The following is a 16,267-nucleotide window of genomic DNA, read 5'->3' on the forward strand; positions in this document are numbered from 1 at the left end:
TTCCATTTCCAACTTATCTAAAGTTAGTCAATTACCACCATCGTTCCGATCTGTATATAATAGTACTGTAAAATTAAACATTTCCCCCCCCAAAAATAGGAAAATCCCTTTAATACTATACTCTTGTTTGATTATTTTTAAGTGTTTGCAAATATTGTCCTTTATAGTTTTATGCAAATTTATAGCTGTTTCTTGTCTCATTCTATCATTCTTTAAGGTGCACACACACACACATACACAAAAGTTCTCTAATTGCTAATGATGTCCTATTGAAAGAGGCAAAAAAAAAAAGTGGGTAGGGGAACTGAACAGCTAAAGAGACTATGGTAACAATTATATTATAAGGTGCTATTTTATCACATCTGACTCTCTCTTCTAAAATAGATAATAATGCAAGTCTTGCTCACTCATTCCTCGTAGGTATTAAAGCTTGCCCAGCAGGAGAAAACCATGCTTTCAAATGCAGACCAATACTGTTAAAACTGTACACCAAGAAGTACTGCAGAAAGAGTATCTCTTTTGCACTCTTTTTATTCTGCCAAAGAGGTTAAATATGTCACCTTGGCATTGTATCTGAGTTCTACTCTGGCCCAGGGCCGAGGGACACTGAAGAGAAATGTTCACTCAGTCCAGCTCAGCAGAAATCTTAAAAAAAAAAAAATTCTCCCCTTCTCTTGGATACCTGTTTTTTATCTAACAGTTTATTTAGTTAAAACTTGATGGTTATGGTTACTATTAAACGTTTAAAAGAGGACATCATCTCTGAGGAAAGATACAAGTTTGTATTTCTGTTTGCCCAACGAGATCTACCAAAGTAAAGTAGAGCAGTCTATTTCATCTATGTACCATCCAGTCACCTAATGCTGCTTCCCACATTTCGGAAAATGATACATACATGTTAGTAATGAATCTTGCCTTTTTCTTTCAGGACATTTTGTAGCAATTAGAGTACTAGGGTTTCCTTTCAAGGTCCTTTGGGATTTAATCCTCAACAGCTTCTCTTACAGCACAGTTTCACGTATCAACTAAGTAGAAATAATCAATAGTGATGACAGGAATGAAATGAACATGATAGTATCTGCAAAACTCCAAGACATTATTCATTTCATTTCCTCTGGGCTATTTACTATTTTTTTATTCAGTTGACTTGTAACAGTGCATGAACTTGCTATTTTAGCTAAATTTGTCAAAATTTCCAGAACATGTTGGGAAACTTTTTCCACCAAGAACAACAGAAACAACTGCTGTTAAAAGATTTGACACATACATTTCACTCTGGAGGAGAAGGGGACCCCCATAAAACCAGGACAATTTCCCAGGTAGGCCTGGCTGCTGAGAGATGCTCAGCTAGGCTGGGGCCCAGTTCTTCCAGGGATCACAGTGCATCTTCCACCAAAGGCTGAGCTTGCAAGGGTAATACCACCTGGGGCTAACCTGACTTTTGTCTTGAAAACGAAAAGATGGAGACGATGCTGAAAGAGAGAGGGTGTGGCCTTGACTAATTGCACCCAAAGGCAGGGAGAATATTTAATAGAGTATATAAGACTATGGGCTCTGGAATCCTGGAGACCCGGTGTACAGCCAGGAGTTCCAGGATGGCTGGCACAAACTGTTAAACAATTGGCTACGAACTGAAAGGTTGTCAGTTCCAATCTGTACAGACATGCCACAGAAGAAAGGCCTGGAGATCTGCTTCTGAAAGGTCACAGCCATTGAAAACCCTATTCACAGTTATACTCTGAAACACATGGGGTTGCCATGAGTTTGAATAGACTTTCCAGCAACTGGTTTATTGTTTTGTTTTTTTTTTTTTCAAGAGAGGGTATATCCAGGCTTCATCACTAAATTACTCTGTGAACTTTGGAAAATTACTAAACCAATTTGCATCTCAGTCCTCTCGTTTGTAGAATCAGAGAGATGTTGTGAGAATTAAAAGAAGAAAGCAGCTAAGTCTGATACATAGTAAGCCCTCAATCACGTTGCCGTTAGTTGCTGGTGAGGCAATTCCAACTCAATCATAGCTAATGTGAAAGTAATGGCCTATCTGTATTTCCCTATTGGAAGTCTATAGAAAGGGCATTTCCTCTAAGTCCCTCCTTCCCGCCAAGGTTTCTCCTTGGACTTACCCATTTTGCTACATAATAAAATACCAGGGGCAGATCTGTTCCTCAGAGTTAGCACAGTAGAGTGGACAAAGCACGGGCTTCCAAGTCAGTCACACCTGGGTTTCAATCCTGGCTCTGCCTCGTATGCATTATCCAATAGGCAAGGTAAGCACGGTGCTTATCTTGCTTACCAGGTAGTCTGTAGTAAACAGATTCACATTTTTTCACCACATCAAAGAAAAATCCCCTTCTAGGAATGGCTGGCATCTGTTCTCTCCCAACTCCGAACGACCTTCCTACAGAATCAAAGTCTCTTTTCAAATTTATAAGCCCTGACAGGGACAGATCACCCAGTAAGCAAGGTAAGCACAGGCTTACTTGTGCTTACTTACTAATCTGTAGTGACCAATTTCACACGGGTTTCACCAAATTAGTAAACACAAGTCAGCCCATGCTTACGTTGCTTACTGGCTAATCCACCCCTGCTCATACTCTTGGGCCGTCACTTCACATCTCCAGGGCTCTATTAAGCAAAGGAGCAATAACAATACCCACAAATACCGTTGTTGTAAGAATTAAATGAGATGTTTATTAAATGCCATGTACAGCACCTGGCACAGTAATAGACACGCCATAAGTGGCAGAGGAAAAATTTTTTTATTGTGCTTTAGATGATGGCTTACAGAGCAAATAATTTCTCATTAAATAATTAATACACATTGTTTTGTGACATTGGTGGCCAACCTCATGACATGTCAACACTCTCCCCTTTTCGACCATGGGCTCCCCATTACCTGCTTTCCTGTCCCCTCCTGCCCTCTCGTCCTTGCCCCTGGGCTGGTGTGCCCCTTTAGTCTCGTTTTGTTTTATAGGCTTGTCTGATCTTTGGCTAAAGTGTGAAGCTCGGAAGTGACTTCAGTACTGAGTTAAAAGGGTGTCAGGGGCCATACGTTCAGGGTTCTTCAGTCTCTGTCAGACCAGTAAGTCTGGTCTTTTTTTGTGAGTTAGAATTTTGTTCTACATTTTTCTCCAGCTCTATCTGGGACCCTCTGTTGTGATTTCTGTCAGAGCATTCAGTGGTGGTAGCCGGGCACCATCTAGTTGTGCTGGACTCAGTCTGGTGTAGGCTGTGGTAGTTGTGGTCCATTAGTCCTTTGGACTAATCTTTCCCTAGTGTCTTTGGTTTTCTTCATTCTTCCTTGCTCCAAATGGAGTGGGATCAGTGAACTATCTTAGATGGCCACTCACAAACTTTTAAGACCCCAGGCGCTACTTATGTAGAACATTTTCTTTATAAACTGTTATGCCAATTGAGCTAGATGTCCCTGAGACCGTGGTCCCCCAAACCTCAGGCCAGTAATTCGGTCCTCAGGGAGTTCAGCTGTATCTGTGGAGTTTCCATGCCCTTGCCTTGGTCAAGCTCTACTGAGTTCCCCAGTACTGGCAGAGGAAATTTTATTCCTTGTTGATAGAAATCTCATATACCAGTGAGAAAGGGTGTCTGTTATGCACTTGGAATAATTTTTCTGCTAGTAAAAGAAGGGAATATTCTTTGAATTGTCTTTTTTTTTTTTAATGCAAAGAAATGCAAAAATAAATCTGGCACTACTGTACTCCCCTCGGGGTCTTCAACAAGGGGTGTTTATTACTACGAGTCTTTACTTCTTCATCATTTAATAGCTCCTTAGTGGCCAACTCAAATGAAACCAAAGAGGCTTTTCTGTTTCAGGTTTTCATTAAGCAGAGGGAGAAGAAATGCCGCTTTGCAGTCAATTCTGTTTTATTGGCCTACTTGGAAAGGGGAGAAGGCCCCCAACATTTTCCTTTTCTTCTAGTTTCTAAAGGCAAGAACAGTGGTTTTGACTTCTCTGGGGGGTGTTTTTTTTTGCTAATTGAAATTCAAGCAAAAGCATTTTTTTTGTTTGGTTTGATTTGTTGTTTTTAAGCCTCTCTCTATGTTCCTAGCGTTGAAATGTCAGCTGCTTTTTCTGGCCGCAAGTAGCTGGAGCTCCCTGTCGTCATAGCAATGAAAGGGTATAGAGAGACTTGAGTTTCATGATCCACTCTGTGAAATAACTCTTGGTCTGCTTTAAAAATCCTTCTTTAGAAATGAAGTCTCCAGTCCTGGCTTGTTTCCTTCCTATTACGCAACCTTATGTACACCAACTGCAGCAGTTAAATGTTTCCTTTAACGATTCAGTGAATAGGTGTTAAGAATATGAACAAGAAAGCCATTAAAGTGGTGACAAGTTTACTGTGGACTTAAGGGGAAAAACAATCAGGAGAGCAAAGAAAGGGACATATAAACACCCTCACTGATAACACATACTGCACACCCTGCAATAAATCCATTTTCCACATTCCCACCCTTTCTCCCGTCTCCACGATGTGTTACATACAGTACCCTGGTTATCCAGGAGGATTCTGAGGCAGGCTGCCTGGACTCAAATCTTGGCACTCAGGCTCTGTAGCTTTTTTATTTTATCCATTCTGTGCCTCTGTCTTCTCACCTATAAAACAGAGATAATAATAGTCATAGGATTGTTGTGGCAATTGAATGAAATAATGTGAGTTAGGTGCCTATTACAGTGTCTAACCCAGTAGTCAAATGTGGCCATTAAGTTCACTGAACCTCAGTTTCACCACTTGTTAAATGAACATGACAGCTAACTCATAAGGCTGTTGTGAGGATCAACTGAAATAGTGGATATGAAGTACAGAACATGTGCAACTTCTAAAAACTAGCATGCAATAAATGCTCACTAAGCAGTAGTATTGTTATTAAGCACCCCTGGTAGTGCAGTGGAGCCCTGGGGGCATAGTTGTTAAGAGCTCAGCTGCTAACTAAAAGGTCAGCAGTTCAAATTCACCAGTCACTCCTTGGAAACCCTATGGGGCAGTTCCACTCTGTCCTATAGGGTCACTGTGAGTCGGAATTGACTTGACGGCAATGCGTTTGGTTTTTTAAAATTTTTGTTTTGGTGTACAGTGGTTAGCGCTCGGCTGCTAACCAAAAGGTCGGCAGTTTGAACCCACAAGCCACTCTGAGGGAGGAAGATGTGGCAGTTTGCTTCCATAAAGATTTACAGCCTTGGAAATCCTATAGGGCAGTTTCACTGTGTTCTATAGGGTTGCTATGAGTCAGAATCGACTCGATGATAATGGGTTTATTATTATTATTATGGATTTCTTGGCTGGTGCAAATGGTTAAATGCTTGGCTACTAACAGAAAGGCTGGTGGTTCAAATCCACCCAAAGGCACCTCAGAAGAAAGGCCTGATGATCTACTTCCAAAAGGTCACAGTCATTGAAAACCCTATGCAACTACAGAGCAATGGGTTTCTCTTTACATATGGCCTTTCTGGCTTTGGCTTTATAATTCTGCAAAAAATGATTGGTTAGGCCACACCTGCCCTGTGATTGGTCTATTTTATGCAACTTGCAGGGACTGGTCAGTTTACTGTACAAGTAGGGTAAATAAAACAACTCAATAATGTTTAAATGATCTTGAGGGGATTGGTCAATTTGAAATTGATAAGGAGCTTGCTTTTATAAGCAACCAACCCAACAGCAGTTGAAAGAGGGGCAATGAGAGACATAGCCTCCTAAAAAACCTGCAATATGGGTCAAGAGCTATAACACCGAACACAGTGTAAAACAGTACAAGACGGCGGGAGACGCTGGCAGCAGTACGAGCGGCGGGAACCACAGGACTGGCAGATGGCTACAGTGGGCTTGCCAGCCTACAGAAAGAGAGAGAGCTGAGTGCATTCGGGCAGGAGGCTTGCTGGCAGAGTAGGGTGTCTCTGGACACCTGGTGGTGGAGCTAACAAAGCTGCAACACTTGCCTGAGCAGGGCAGAGGCCTGGGAGGGCCCAGCAGCAAGGGCAAGGCCCAGTGAGGCCCAGTGGTTGAGAAAAGGGCTACTGTCTGGCACAGCTGAGAGAAGGGCCTGGCTGTGAGCACAGCAAAGAAGAAGCTGAGTGCTGTTGGTTGAAAGCTGTCCTCATTGATGAAGTTGATCCTGATTGCAAGTTGTAGCCTGTTACTTCCCTAACAAACCACATAACTGTGAATATGATCTGTGAGTTCTGTGTGGCCATTGCAATGAATTACCAAACTCAGCTAGAAGAAGAGAGTGCCATTGGGGGGACAGCTGGTGTCCAACATGGTGACAAAGTTGGAGAGTGGAGGTATAACTGACCTCCACCTCATAGGAGCCAGCTCTGTGCTGGCTTTTGTGATTCTCATCCCTCCTGTTGAAGTTAGACGTGTTCTGTTGCTAGATTACAGGAACACAGTTCTACTCTGACACACGTGGGATCGTCATGAGTCAGAATTGACTTGATGCCAACTGGTATTATTATCATATTTTTCATTTTTGCAGAACTAATCATGTGTGTTTTAAAAGGTCTAACTCTGACAGGAATTGGCCTTTGTGAACTTAGACTCACCCAGTGAGTAAATTTTAATGTATACAGCATAAACTTGAATCATTGAACTTATAAAGAGGAAAAAATAATTAAGTTTTTATATTTATAAAGAGTCAGACAGACTGCTTGTATCTTGATTAAGACTAGGGCAAAAAGGTATTGAAATATCTCATCTTTCATTAAAATGTTTTTTATTAAAGTTTCTGTTTTCTGTCATGTAATTATGCAAATAAGCGGTATCTTATCTCATATCTCAAACAACTAATGTATTCATTGTTCTATATCGTGCTAAATGCCAATGCAAAGCAAAAACGGACAGGGGCTGTGCTCTTGTGGTGCTTAGGGTAAAGTAGAGAAACGGTCATTAATCAAATCATCACGTTAATGAAAACCACATCCCAATAGAAAACCACATATGCTCATACAAAAAGTGACCTTGAATGCAATGCCACCTTGATTTTTCTCATGAAAAGGTGCTCAACCAAAATTTCTGGCCAACCTAGATGGACAAATAGATAATATATTATAATGTATATTGAGGATATTTAATCTATTATTATACATACGTATTTAAAATCTCACATCATTTTAAATATTTTATACTTATAAATATTACTTTTTATAGTCTCATCTTTCAGAAAGCAATTTTGTTAAAACTCTTCATGCGTATTTTCAACATCACTGCCTGTCTTCCCTGGATCTACTCTGTGGTTAGCTAATAGAACCAGAAAAACCAAACTAGTTGCCACTGAGCTGATTCTGACTCATGGTGACCCCATATGTGCAGAGTAGAACTGCACTCCAAAGAATTTTCAAGCCTGTGACCTTTCGGAAGCAGATTGCCAGGACTTTCTTCCCAGATGCCTCTGGGTGGATTAGAACTCCAACCTTTTGGTTAGTGGTCAAGTTGCTTAACTTTTTGCACCACCCAGGGACTCCTCGTTATCTAATACGGTGATCTAAATCAGAGTGCACCATCGATTCTTCTGCAAGTTGTTTATGACACACTTTTTAGAAATTAGCTGATGCTGCAAATTTGATTCTGAGGCACAAGTACTCTTTTTATGGTGATAATCTCCACATATTCATTAATTGCTACATTGCTTTTTTCAGTGCTCTTTAAAGAGCTTATTTAAAACCACTCGAATCTGTAAGATGTGGTATTGTAAGACTGTGCAATTCTAACACTTGCAACAATGAAGTCACACCCTCAAGAATACTTACTAAATCTGTTTTAAATATCTTTATCACCTTTTTATATATTCTGCGAAAGTGACCTTCCTAAGAGCAAAAATAAGCATTACCTGAGATCATTTCAGGTTGTCTTCCTGAAATGGCACCTCATTGCTCAAGAGGAAGTAATTGAGACAGTGACCTTTAATGTGAGAGACTTCCAAAGCACTCAAATATAAAGCAAATCCCTCCTTTTTACAGAATAATTTTGGGAAGTGAAAAATCCACATTGTATTAGCATACATGGTGTATAATTAAATGCTGAACTAAGCTTTATGAGGCAAAGAGCCTTTGTTGAAAGAAACTATAAGCCTGACCTCCACTTAAGGTCAGCTAAAGATTTTCTTTGTTCCAAAAGTTGAAAGGGGTTTTATTCTGGTGTGTGTGTGTGGTGCACTGTGTGTGCGTTATGAGCGTGGGTGCGGCATATGTGATGGTGTGTGCATATGCAGCGGGTGTGTGGGTATGAGTGGTGTGTGTGTGTGGTGAGTGGGTATGTGTAGTGCATGGTATGTGTGTGTTGTGAGTGTGACATGTGTGGTGCGTGGATATGTGTAGTGTGTGTGTAGTACATGAGTGTCTGGGTGTGGGGTTTCTGAGTGTGGTGTACCTGGTGTGTGGTGTGTACTGTATGTATGTGTGTTGAGAATGTGGGTGTAATGTGTGTGGTGTGTGTATATGTGTTGTGCGTGTGTATGTGTGTGGGAGTGTGTGTGTTGGATGGCGGTGGTTGGTAGAAGCTGGGAGCTGGCAAAAGAATTCTGAGAGCGCTAACAACTTGTGCAAAGACCTTGGAGCAGGAGGGAGCCTGGCCTGTTTATTTCAAGAAGAGAGCAAATACCCCTCCTCTGAGAGCAAAGGGCAGAGCAGTTTGAGATGTAAATCTTAAAACAACTCTCTATAATGTCCTCTTCCCTGACCACTAAATGTATTTACCCTTTGCTTGGTTAATGTATAATGCATATCTTTAATTTCTCCAGGGAATTCTGTTTAGATTTGAAGCCTGACAGGCATGAACCGTGTCTACCCGTAGCTGGGACCCACAGGGTCGCAGGAGCCATTGGTAAGGATGAGGGAAGCTGAAGGCCAGAGGAGCCTGCATCATCAAGTCTGAGTGTATCATATGCATTCACAGGGCTGGGGCACCTTGGCGTCAGATGGTGAATCAGCAGAGAGCTCAAAATAGAACAGCATCCTATTAATCCTTCAGATGACTTTAATGCCAAGCTATAGAGCTCTCTCCATAGACTCATCAACGTTTTAAAAGCCCCAAAGCATCAGTGTTAACTCTGAGTCAGGTAACAACATGTGTATGTTAGCCAAAATGTGAATAAGAGATTTGTCCTCTGATAACGAGCTCTTTGACTATCATGTAAAGACAGGGTAAAAGACAGTGCACAGCTTGAGCCTGACTGGGAAGTACCTGCAGTAATCATTTTGTTTACTACATTTCCCAAAAAGGAAATTTCTCTATAATAATAATAACTACCAAAAATAGCAGCCTCCAGGCTCCTCTAGTATAAGCAAAGTCAACAGAAGATACCTGGCCTTATTTGGAAGTGTGGATGTACATACTCCAGGAAATGGCACATCAATAGTAATAAAAAATCAAATAAAATGACAAGGAAAACAGTTGATGCAAGCCTCTCCTTTTTACCAAGATATATGGTATGTCTTTCTCAGTTTGTGTGACTTTAGGCAAGAGGAGATGAACAGATCAAGTAATTATCATCCTCCTTTGAAAGCCAAAAGCATTCAAGCAAGTTTCCTTTACCTAGAAGGGAAGGAGGAGGACTTGGAAATTTGGCTAAGACTGTCAGCAAATGAACCAACGAGCTGGGTGTTTCAGCTCTTGGGGGAACTCAAAGCAACAAGTGGAAAATTCATTTAGAAAGGCTTTAAGCAGTAACTGTTGTTGTTAGATGCAGTAGAGGCCATTTCCACTCATAGGACTCATAGTGACCCCATGTGACAGAGTAGAATTACCTCATAGGGTGGGTTCGAACTGCCAACCTTTTGGTTAGCAGCTGAGGGCTTAACCATTTGTGCCACCAGGGCTCCTTAAGTGATAACTAACCAAAAAAAAACCTATTGCTGTCAAGTTGATTTCAACTCATAGTAGCCCTGTAGGACAGAGTAAAACTGTCCCATAGAGTTTCCAAGGAGCGGATAGTTGATTCGAACTGCCAACCTTTTGGTTAATATCTGAATGCTTAATCACTGTGCCACCAGGACTCCAAGCAATAACTATCCCTGCTAAAATTCCCAAGGTGTCATTGATGTAGATAATGTAAGAGATGCAAAAGAATAGACCCCAAACCTGTTTCTCTTTCAGAGCTATGGGTGGTTGTGTTTACACTCTAGTTCAGAGATCAGATAATGCTTAGGAGAAAAGAAAAGAGAAGGGGCATAAAAACAAACAAGAGGTAGAGCAAGCAGCTAGATAGTTTGAGTAGACGTGAGTAGCAAGACAATATGCAGACCTTCAAAAATAAAATTTATCTTAACTCTAAATCAACATTCTAGAAAACTATAGGAATTGAAAAGAAGTCAAACATAAAAATCTACTCTCATCTAACCTTACCAGTTAAAACCATTTGCAGGCGAATCAAGTCTGACTCCTGGCAATCCCATGAATGTCAGAGTAGAACTTTACTCTGTAGAGCTTTCAACGGTTGATTTTTTGGAAGTAGATCACCAGGCTTTTCTTCCAAGGTACCTTTGGGTGTACTTAAACCTCCAACCCTTTGGTTAGCAGCCGAGCATGGTTAACCATTTGCACCACTCAAAGATTCACAAGCTAACCATACTCTAATCTTAATTTCTAGAAAATGCAACAGAAACTGAAAAGCAATCAATTACCAGTAAGAACCCAAAATGAACACAGTATCCAAAATAAATGATGGTTGTTTGTGTAAGTTCACTCTTGAATCTAGACGGAACATGGTGTTGCAGATTGTGCCAAACTTTAGACCTGCTCAGGACGTCAGGACTGCAGGATACCGGGACAGAGATCAGTCAGCAGTTTTCATTCAGAGAAATGTTATATGTTCTCTACCAAATTCAATGCCCAAGCAATATTTAGCAATTACACACATTACTTTCTACCCTCTACCTGAAGGACAGTGCACTTGGTCTTGGAGGCCAGAGCTGGCATTGCTGCATCAGAGTTTAGGGGTGGCGACGGAGGCATGGCCCATTCATTCCATCCATGCCCTTCACACCAATCTCTGCAGGTTTGGCTGGGCTCTTTACACTTCAAAGAAGGGATATGCAGGACATTTTGGTTGCTTTTCCAGGGACAGATTTTGTAGGCTTGCTGGGAAATCTAACTATAACGTCCTTCCATGGCGAAACTCAATTACAACCTCTTCCATGGTGAAAGCCAGTTCTTTTGATTCAAAAAGAAGCTAAGCAGAGGGACCTTAAGTGGCGGGGGAGTGGGGGTGCCTGTGCTCTGCCTTCTCTCTTAGACAACTATGCAGGCGCCTTAAGGAAAGGTTGCAATGACCTTGGCCTGTTTTGCTTAGTAACAATAGTCATAGCCTATTACCGCCTTCAGTCCCTAAAAAAGGAAAAATGATTTCATACCCAATACCAGGAGTTTCTGGGGATTTTTTCAAGGATCCTTTTGTTAGGTAAAGTAAATTCTGAGTTACCACCTGCTCCCCCGCCCACACATGCAAGCGTGTGCACACACACACACACACACACACACACACACTTTCAACTCAGCAAGATGATTTTTCTTATTGAATTTGAAATATCGTGTTAAACAAGAAGAAAAATAGTGAGTAATTTAGGCCGATATTCCCCCATAATCTGTTCCTGACACATGCCATGCTTTCAGCCAACCCATTTGCTTAAAGGTAGTGAAAAACGGCAGTACTGCTTGGAGAAGGGCCAACCCAAATTTCTAAAACTTAATTTAGGTTAGATAAATGGAGACAGCTTTCAAAATATTCATTTATGGTAATCCATATTTTACAAGTACCTGGCATAAATCTATAATTGTTAATAAAATTACTAACTACGTTCTAGTCAGATTTCTATCACTACTACATAATCACTGTAACCCACTGAATAGGCATAAAATCTAGATATGCCACTTATTCCCAAAAAATGGGCAAAACTTTTGGAAGGAGCATCCAGTCAACTGTTGCTGGTTGCTGTTGAATCAGTTCCACTCACGGCAACCCCATGTATATCAGAGTAGAACTGTGCTCCTTAGGGTTTTTAAGGGCTGGTTTTTCAGAAGTAGATCATTAGACCTTTCTCCCTAGCCCGTCTTCGTCTAGAAATTCTGCCGAAACCTGTTCAGCATCATTGCAACACATAACAGGTGGTGGCTGCACTTGAGGTGCGTTGGCCAGGAGTTCAAACTGAGTATCCCACAGGAAAGGCAAGAATTTTACCACGGAACGACCACTGCCCTCTGCTATGCCCCTGGAGCTAATGAAAGTAAATAAAGAAAAGATAAGAACCTACCATTCAGAAAGCTCTGAAAACAATTGTTTTTCCTACCCTTGATTCAACTTGAGTTGTCATGAGTTACCTAATCATCTATATGATATGATAGGGACCAAGTGGAAAAGTCCCTTAAGATCTAGAAGAATCAAAAGAATTTATCTTAACTTATAGGTCAATAAGAACCTGTAAATGGTTACGAAGACACTGCGTTTGGTCAGAAGTGCATGCTTTCTGCTTCCATCTTAGCATACTGGAAACATTTTTAGCTTTCAAACTATTTGTTCAGTGAATTCCTCAGTCTTTTACTGGGGACCAAACAGCTCTGAGATAACTCCCTCTAAATCAATATAGTATTGTGTTAGAATTCAGAAGAAACAGCGCAAATGCTGAACCCTAAGTGTCTTCTCTTTCTTCCCTGATCCTCAAATCCAGCATATAACAGTGGGCTTTGAGGACCTCATATTAGGAGGCAGATTAATCCCTTTCTAGGAAAATCTTTGGCAATTTCCTAAACTATGGAAAGAAGAAACCACAAGAAAATTTTTGGTTAAACTAGGAAAACGTTTGGTACTCACAGTGATCTTACATTCAGCAACATTTTTAGATAGTGTTATGAATTGAATTGTGTCCCCCAAAACTGTGTATTGTAAATCCTAACCTCTATGCCTGTGGCCATAATCTCATTTGGGAATGGATTGTCTTTGCCATGTTAAAGAGACAGAATTGGTGTAGGGCGTGTCTTAAATCAATCTCTTTTGAGACATAAAAGAGATTAAACAAGCAAGCAAGGGGAGCAAAAATGAAGCAAGACACATGCCAAGTCACATGAAGATCACCCAGGAACCAGAAGCTGAAGAGACAAGGACCTTCATCCAGGGCCAACGGAGACAGAAAGCTTTCCCGTAGAGCTTGCACCCTGAATTTGAACTTCCAGCCTCCCAAACTGTAAGAAAATAAATTTCTGTTATAGCAGCACTAAATAACTAAGACAGAATTTAGCACAGGGAGTGGAGTGCTGCTGTAACAAATACCTACAAAGTGGAAGTGGTTTTGGAATTGGGTAGTGGGTGGAGGCTGGAAGAGTTTTAAGGAGCCTAATAGTAAAAGCCTAGATTGCCTTGAAGAGACTGCTGGTAGAAATATGAATGTCAAAGGCAATTCTGCAGAGGGCTCAGAGGGAAGTAAAGAGAGCTATATAGAAAGTCTCTATCATCTTAAAGAGTACATGTGGCATGAGCAACAGAATGTTGCTAGAAATGTGAAGGTTACCTAGAGAAATAAGAGAAGTCACACAAATAAACATATGCACACCCATGTTCATTAGCACTATTCACAATAGAAAAAGATGGAAACTACCTAAGTGCCCATCGACAGATGAATGGATAAACAAACTATTGTGCATTCACATAGTGGAATGCTATTCAGTGATAAAGAACAATGGTAAACCCGTGAAACATTTCACAACATGGATGAATCTGGAGGGCATTATGCTGAGCGAAATAAGTCAATCACAAAAGAACAAATATTGTATGAGACCACTATTATAAAATTTCAAGAAAAGGTTTACACACAGAAAAAATATTCTTTGATGGTGTCGGGAGTAGGGGGACTGGGGAGGGGAAATCGCTAACTAGATAGTACAAACAATGCCAACTTCAGTGAAGGGAGAGACCACACACAAGACAGGGGGATTCAGTACAACCTGACCAAGGCAAAATCATAGAAGTTACTTAGATACATCCAAACTCCTTGAGAGAAAAAATTGCTGGGGCTGAGGGCTAGGGACTATAGTCTTGGGGGATATCTAGGTTAATTGGCATAACACAGTTCATAGAGAAAATGTTCTACGTCCCACTTTTGTAAGTAGCGTCTAGAGATACATCTACTGGTTCCATCCAATCTGGAGCAAAGGACAATGAAGAAAACCAAAGATACAAGGAAAATATTAGCCCAAAGGACTAGACGACCACATGATCCACAGCCTCCACCAGCCTGATCCCAGAAGAACTAGATGGTGCCTGGCTACCACCACTGACTGCTCTGATGGAGATCACAATAGAGGGTCTGGAGAGAGTGGAAGAAAAATGTAGAACAAAATTCAAATTCACAAAAAAAGATCAGAGATTGGAGGAACCCCCAAGACTATGGCCCTGAACACTCTGCTAACTCAGGAGTGAAAAAACAAACCCATTGCCATTGAGTCAATTCCGACTCATAGCAACCCTATAGGACAGAGTACAACTGCCCCACAGGGTTTCCAAAAAGCAACTGGTAGATTCAAACCACTGACCTTTTGGTTAGTAGCCAAGCTCTTAACCACTGTTCCACCAGCTCCTCCCCAAAGCCCACTTTTCAGACAAAGATTAGACAGGCGTATAAAACAAGCAATAATACACATGAGGAACGTGCTTCTTAGTTCAGTTACGCAAGACTAAATGGGCAACTCCTGCCCAAAAGCAATATGAGAGAAGGCAGGAAAGGACAGGAAAACTGGATGAATGGACACGGGGAGCCTGAGGTGGAAAGGGGGAGAGTGCTGCCACATTGTGGGGATTGAAACCAACATCGCGAAACTGTGTATAAAAAAATTGTTCAATAAGAAACTACCTTGAGCTGTAAACTTTCACCTAAAGCACAATAAAATAAAATAAATGTGGACATTAAATGTGCTTCAGGTGAAGCTTCAAAAGAAAATATGAGCATGTGATTGGACAGTGGAAGAAGGGAGGTGCTTTTTATGCAGTGGAAAGAACTTGTCTGAATTATGTTTAAATGTTTGGTGGAAGATAGAACTTGTAAGTGATGAACATGGATATCTGGCCAAAGAGATTTCTAAACAAGATCTTAAAGGGGCAGCACAGTTTCTCCTTGCTGCTTGTAGCAAAATGTGAGAGGAAGGAGATGGACTTAAAAATGAACTATGCAAAAATGAAAACAAAACTTAAAGATTTGCAAAATTCTGTTGTACAAACTAAGGACACATGTCCTAGAATTTTCACCAAAGTCGTGGCTACACAATCTTTTGTTAAAAAGATTAAGCCTGTCACTGATGGATCGAGCCAACTACCATAGCAGAAAACGCATCAGCTTAAACTGAAAAGGACGGAGGAAGAATGAAAGAATGCTGTCTGCCTCTTGGAATTCTACAGGCAGGAAATAGACCAAAGGAGCTACATCAGTTAGTTGTACTGCAAGAAAAGAAAAGGATCATCCCTGGAGCAGCTTGGAAATCAACAGAACTTTTGGAAAGAGCATGGACAGTGGGCCTTCTCAGTTTCAAAGAATGGGGCCGTGGTCTCCTGGATCTCAAAGGGTGGGGCCGCAGCCTCCTAGTTTTCAAATAGTTAGATCTTCACAAAGTCTGATCCGGAGAGTAGGACTGCCATTAAGGTGTGCTGGGAGATGGAGCCATCACTCAAAGCTGAGGGGCAGGTCTTCCATGCCTAAGGGGCAGGAGAATGGGGCCTGCCAGGGCCAAAGAGGTAGGTCGTCACTCAGATGGACTAGGAAATTGGGACAGCCCAAAGCCAAGGGAGCAGAGTTGCAATCTGTGGTGGTTAAGATTGTGTGTCAACTTGTTTGGGCTATTATTCTCAGTGGTTTGGCAGTTTTGATGTAGTTTGGCAGTCATATAATGATGTGATCACCTCCATGATGAGCTTTGATATGATGTGATCACCTACATGATGGAATCTGCTATGAGAAGCCAGTCAGTTGAAAGAGAGTTTCCTCCAGGGTGTGGCCTACATCCAATATAAGTGGACTTTCTGGCAAGGCTCATAGTCTTTTGCTCATTTGGGATCCTGCAGCTGGCCCCTATTCGTCTAACCACCAGTTCTTGGGACTCAAACTAGCAGCTTACCTGCTGTCTTGCCTGCCAGTCTTGGAATTCATCAGTCTTTGCAGCCTGTGAGCCAGAGCCCTGCTGCCTGACTTGCTGATCTTGGGTTCACCAGCCTCTGCAGCTACATGAATCAGGAGAAGCCTCCAGCAGACCCATGGGCTTGGAATGTTCCAGCCTCTACA

General features: G+C 41.4%; 1 protein-coding gene across 2 annotated transcripts in view; it reads left to right on the forward strand.

Moving 5' to 3' along the window:
* The window catches only part of SPARCL1 (SPARC like 1), a 64,397-nt gene that overhangs the window by 819 nt on the left and 47,311 nt on the right, over positions 1–16,267 (forward strand). The gene's annotated exons all lie outside the window — the stretch shown is intronic.

The sequence above is a fragment of the Elephas maximus genome, chromosome 5 (genome assembly GCF_024166365.1).
Source record: "Elephas maximus indicus isolate mEleMax1 chromosome 5, mEleMax1 primary haplotype, whole genome shotgun sequence".
In the NCBI taxonomy this organism is placed as follows: Eukaryota; Metazoa; Chordata; class Mammalia; order Proboscidea; family Elephantidae; genus Elephas; species Elephas maximus.